Below are 5,057 nucleotides of genomic sequence, written 5' to 3'. Positions count from 1 at the left end.
ATTACAAATGTCGCCTAAAGCCGGTAGATGCAGACACAACACAAGCATAATGGACAAAATAGCAGATCTTTGAACACGTGAGAAACTCAGCTGCAACAATCACGGGAGATTAGGCAGCAAAGGGTTAAAACATTCATTTTCATGACTTGATCTCTCTTCGTAGCGCAGGTCTGAAAGTGCAGAAAGTGCAGAAGGGGAAACACTGTAGACAAGTAGTCATATGAGGAACTTTCACTCTCATTGCCATAAATCTCATAAATCTGCCTCTTTCTTTCCTCCCTCTGTCTGCTCGCTTCTCATTCTGTCCTGTTGGCACTAATCCTGTCTGCTATTCATGGCCAAGCTGCTCGCTAGAATGGCCGGCGGGGACGGACATCAATGTGGATTCCTTCATGAACCACGTGAAGGGGTGAATAATTCCTTTGACACCTCTTTAGACGCTTGCAGGAGAGAGCCAGGCACCAGGGATTATCGGAGGAATAAAACAAGCTCTGGTGAAAGAGAACTTCCTCTTTAATGTTGTGGGATGCAGTGAGCTGTGAGCAGCAGCGGTGCTATTTACATTCACTCTCCGTCTGGTAGTGTGGAAGGACATGCAGCCTCTTTTTTTGAAACTTCTAATTTGATAATGAAAAATAAAATAGGAAACAATAAGGAAAGGATTGGAAAAGACTGCAAGCCAGATTTGAACTCATACCATCCGCATGAGCACCAAGGCCCAATGTGCTGCTAAGCCAAGGCTCCAACATGACATGCAGTTTCAAAATTCTCTGCGCAAAATCGAATTTTCCTTTAATAGAATTAAATAAGTAAACATGAAACATATTTTAGGTGTAACAGGATATCAAACGAGAAAAAATAAGGCAAGGACTAGATTTTATCATTGGGAATTTATTGGAAAAAGAAAAGTTTCATAATGAGAAGAGTCTTTTTAACCTTTATCTATCTATGTATCTATCTATCTATCTATGTATGTATGTATCTATCTATCTAATCTTTATACATCTTGTTTCACAATTTTTTTTTAGATATTTTAACAAACATTTTGACAAAAAATACTTTTTTGATTTTTTGCAGAGTCCAAAGGGAAGAGGTGGACACTGAGTTATCGCTTTTTGATGATAGTTTATGAAGACATTTTTTGTTTTTTAGAATCACATGCAGCAAAAAAACTTTATTGATTTATTAGGGACCAATAAAGTTCCCTAACACTATCAAGGATCTTAGAACCAAAATAGTCATAATCTAGCAAAACAAATTAAATATCCCTTAAATGTCTAGAAAAAGTGATGAACCAGACACAAGTAAAATTTGTAGCACAGAACTGTATTCGTATCCATATTCAAAAATATCAGATTATTAAAACTTTATAAAATCAATGTAGTTAAAAGATTAATAGCTGGAAGCTACTTATTAAAATTCAGAGAATGTATCTTGACCATTATCATGTTTTCTAGGCATAAACCTGACTAAATGTATCATGTTATTTCTTTTCAGCCATATTTTATGTAACAAAACATCTACCAAACACTACATGCAAATAATCCAGTATTAATTGCATATTAAATGTGCTGGTTACACATGTGCCTGTGTGATAAAGGTTCAGACATTGTTGACAGCTCATCAACGATCAACGGAAGCGCTCTAAGCGCAGCCTTCCTGGAAACACAACATGCACAAGTAACACACACACACACACACACACACACACACACTGCTACAGAGAGCTGAGACCTGGATCCATGTCTGATAGCTAGGGGCAACATCACAGCAAGAGCTACTGATAAAGCCATTAGTCATGGTGAGTACGTCAACATCACCGACCCTATGAGTCAGTAGGATAAATGCACTGTGTTCAGAGGAGAACAATGGCATATATCAGCCTCAACAATTTACTGCAACCTCAAAATATGCCTTTAAAATACTGGTTTAAGGCAGAATACCAAAGTGAATAAGGTATTTAAAAAAAAAAAATAGCACATTTTACTATTTTAAGCTGTGTGTGATGCTAACGCCAAACTTTGTTGAAATCAATTGTGAGTTGTCTCCTGCTTTGTAATGCTATTCCTGCAACCAGGACCTACATTTAACTTTTTGCCAGACCTGCCAATGGCCGATGACTTAAGAAAATGTACCGGCCAGAAATATTTCTTACCAGCCATGGAAAAAAACAAAACTGCCATAACAGGCAGTTATGACACCAAAATTTTAGTTAATAGCAAAAAATCACAATCCTTGATTCCAGTTTCGATACCTGCTAAAACTACTAGCTTAACCAATAAAAACTTAATAGGCTACATTTTTAAAGACTAGTAAATAGTGAGTTGTAAAATAAAAGCAAATCAAATTACAAGCAATAGCACAAAATAGCCTACTATACAACAAAGATACAAATAGAAACGGTGCATTTCAGGCAGGTCTAACAGTGATTTTCAGGTAGCCTACAGAAATGTAATATATTAGGCTAATCAAATAACACTATAATCTTTATATCTTTTTTAAAGTTCAAGAGCAGTGAGTGATTGTTTTTTTTTCTTTGTTCTATTTTCTTTGATCAACATTAAAAACGCAGACATCAGCAGGATTATTGGAATTCTGTGTCTATCACTTTAACACCGTGTCTATACCGCAGCAGTTTGAAGTTGTCAATACTGGATGCGACAAAGCGACCGTTGCTTGGACTATTTCAGAAATAGAATGGGAAATTCGTTTACTTTCAGGGATTTGTCGCGCTGCATCCTGTGTTGACAATATCATTGATTATAATGGGTTCTATTGTGACACATTGTGTCGCGCGCGGTTCATGTCCGGTTTCTTTCTCAGCTGTTCATGTTCACTTAAAGGGGTCATATGATGCTGCTAAAAAGAACATTATTTTGTGTATTTGGTGTAATGAAATGTGTTTATGCGGTTTAAAGTTAAAAAAACACATTATTTTCCACATACTGTACATTATTGTTTCTCCTCTATGCCCCGTGGCTAACTCTTAACTTTTATAAAGAATATCTCTTTGGATTTGAGACTTTAGTCTTTGCAACTTTACAGATCTTCTTTATGCACCAAGAGCTTGTAACACTCTAAAGAGAAAGGAAAAAATTAAATCGCATCATATGACCCCTTTAAGAACCAACTACTTTACTAGGATACTCACAGAGACTGGCATTTTTGACATAATTTTGTGTGAATTTGTCCGTTCAAACACAGGAAGGAAGCAGAGCTCAAGACGCGGCTTTCAGGCCGGGGCTTCGGATGTTTAAACTTCCCACTCAGCGTGAGTAACGTGTGTCCTTTCATGTGTTCTAGCTCTTGAATATTTACATTGCAAAGGCTTAAACTTTTGTGATGAAGCAGCACTGACCTGTTAACTGTACAGAGCGTCGTTCACATTTGTTCACGTTTATGTTCTCACAACATTGCACAACATTTATACAAATGTTCCCGTCCATCTGGCGACACAGTTTCATATACTCGCCAAAGCCAATTTTTACTCGCATTTGGCGCTTGGCGAGTGTTAATTTTAGGCCCTGCCTGCAACATATGGAGATGCTGGCTATAGAGTGTTCCAAATCATTCAAACTGCTACTTTGTGAGCTGCCTTACTGTCTACATAGCTGGCTTTTCAGTTTTGAACCAGAGCCACAGCCTCCATAGCCCAATGGTTACCTCCTTTTCTTTTTCTTAAAGGGGTCATATGATGCTTTTTTAAAGATCATTATTTGGTGTATTTGGTGTAACAGAATATGTTGACATGCTTTAATGTTCAAAAAACACATTATTTTTCAAATACTGTACATTATTGTAGGTCCTCTATGCCCCGCCTCTCTCAAACGCTTCGTTTTCTACAAAGTCCCTCCTTTGACAAGCGCAGTCTGCTCTGATTGGCCAGCTGACCGAGTGCATTGTGATTGGCCGAACACCGCAAGCACTCGTCGGAAATGTAACGCCCCTTACCATAATCGCGAGCTTCATCTTTCAAAATAAATGTAAAGACAGTAAATAATGTCATTAGTTTTACCATCAGTTCAAGCCCGAAAGGGGAACAGACATAGTAATGATGCAGTACACAAGCCGCAGTTAAGACAGTTGACTCTACTGTGATGTGACGCTGTCTCTCTCTCTCTCTCTCACACACACACACACACACACACGATGTGCAAAACTCTGCATTTGAACAGTCAATAGCAAATACTTAAACTAATAACAAAACAGTAGCTGATTCAGAAGCGCCAGATTGTCATAGCAAAGTCAGAATTACCTCCTCTCCTAGGTTCACGAAACGGTCGTCCATAAAATGCATTGCTGTTCTGTTGTAAGTGATCCAAATAAAGTGCTTTTGCTTTCGCACTTAAACACACAGCGTCTCCCTGACATGTTGCTTCAACACTAACTGCGGTTACTGACACCATGCCTTCTTTCTTTGCGTGCACATTTCGGCATCATTATGCTAATATTTCCACATAGTGGGGTAGATATGTGGGGGCGTGTTAGAACGAGCCGTTTTAGGGGGGCGTGGCAGAGTCTTAACTTTGATAAAGAATATCTCTTTGGTTTTGAGACTTTAGTCTTTGCAACTTCAGGGATCTTATCTATGCACAATCAGCTTGTAACACTCCAAAGATAAAGGAAAACTTGAAATCGCATCATATGACCCCTTTAAGTCCACTCCTGTCAGACCTTTTAAGGGCTCTTATAATCACCAGGGGCCAGTTAGCAGATAGCATGAAGATAACTGCTATCACATCTATTTTAGCTTTACATTCAAAACAGCTCCTATCACTTTTGTAAACAACCAGTATCATCAGTATCAGGACATTTTACTTCCACTATATACCTTATCCTATACTGGTAAAAAAAAAAAAAAAAACATTTGATACACTACCATTCAGATGTTTGGGGTCAGTAAGATTTTTTTATTTTTTGCAGAAATGAATACTTTCACTCAGTAAGGATGCATTAAAATGATTAAAAGTGACAGTAAAGACATTTATAATGTTACAAAATGTTACAAATGTTCCAAAATAATGTTTCTATTTCAAAAAAAAAAAAAAAAAAAAAGT

This window comes from Sinocyclocheilus rhinocerous, unplaced genomic scaffold (assembly GCF_001515625.1).
Source record: "Sinocyclocheilus rhinocerous isolate Xijiao unplaced genomic scaffold, SAMN03320098_v1.1 scaffold1467, whole genome shotgun sequence".
Classification (NCBI taxonomy): Eukaryota; Metazoa; Chordata; class Actinopteri; order Cypriniformes; family Cyprinidae; genus Sinocyclocheilus; species Sinocyclocheilus rhinocerous.
This window is presented reverse-complemented; position numbering follows the sequence as displayed.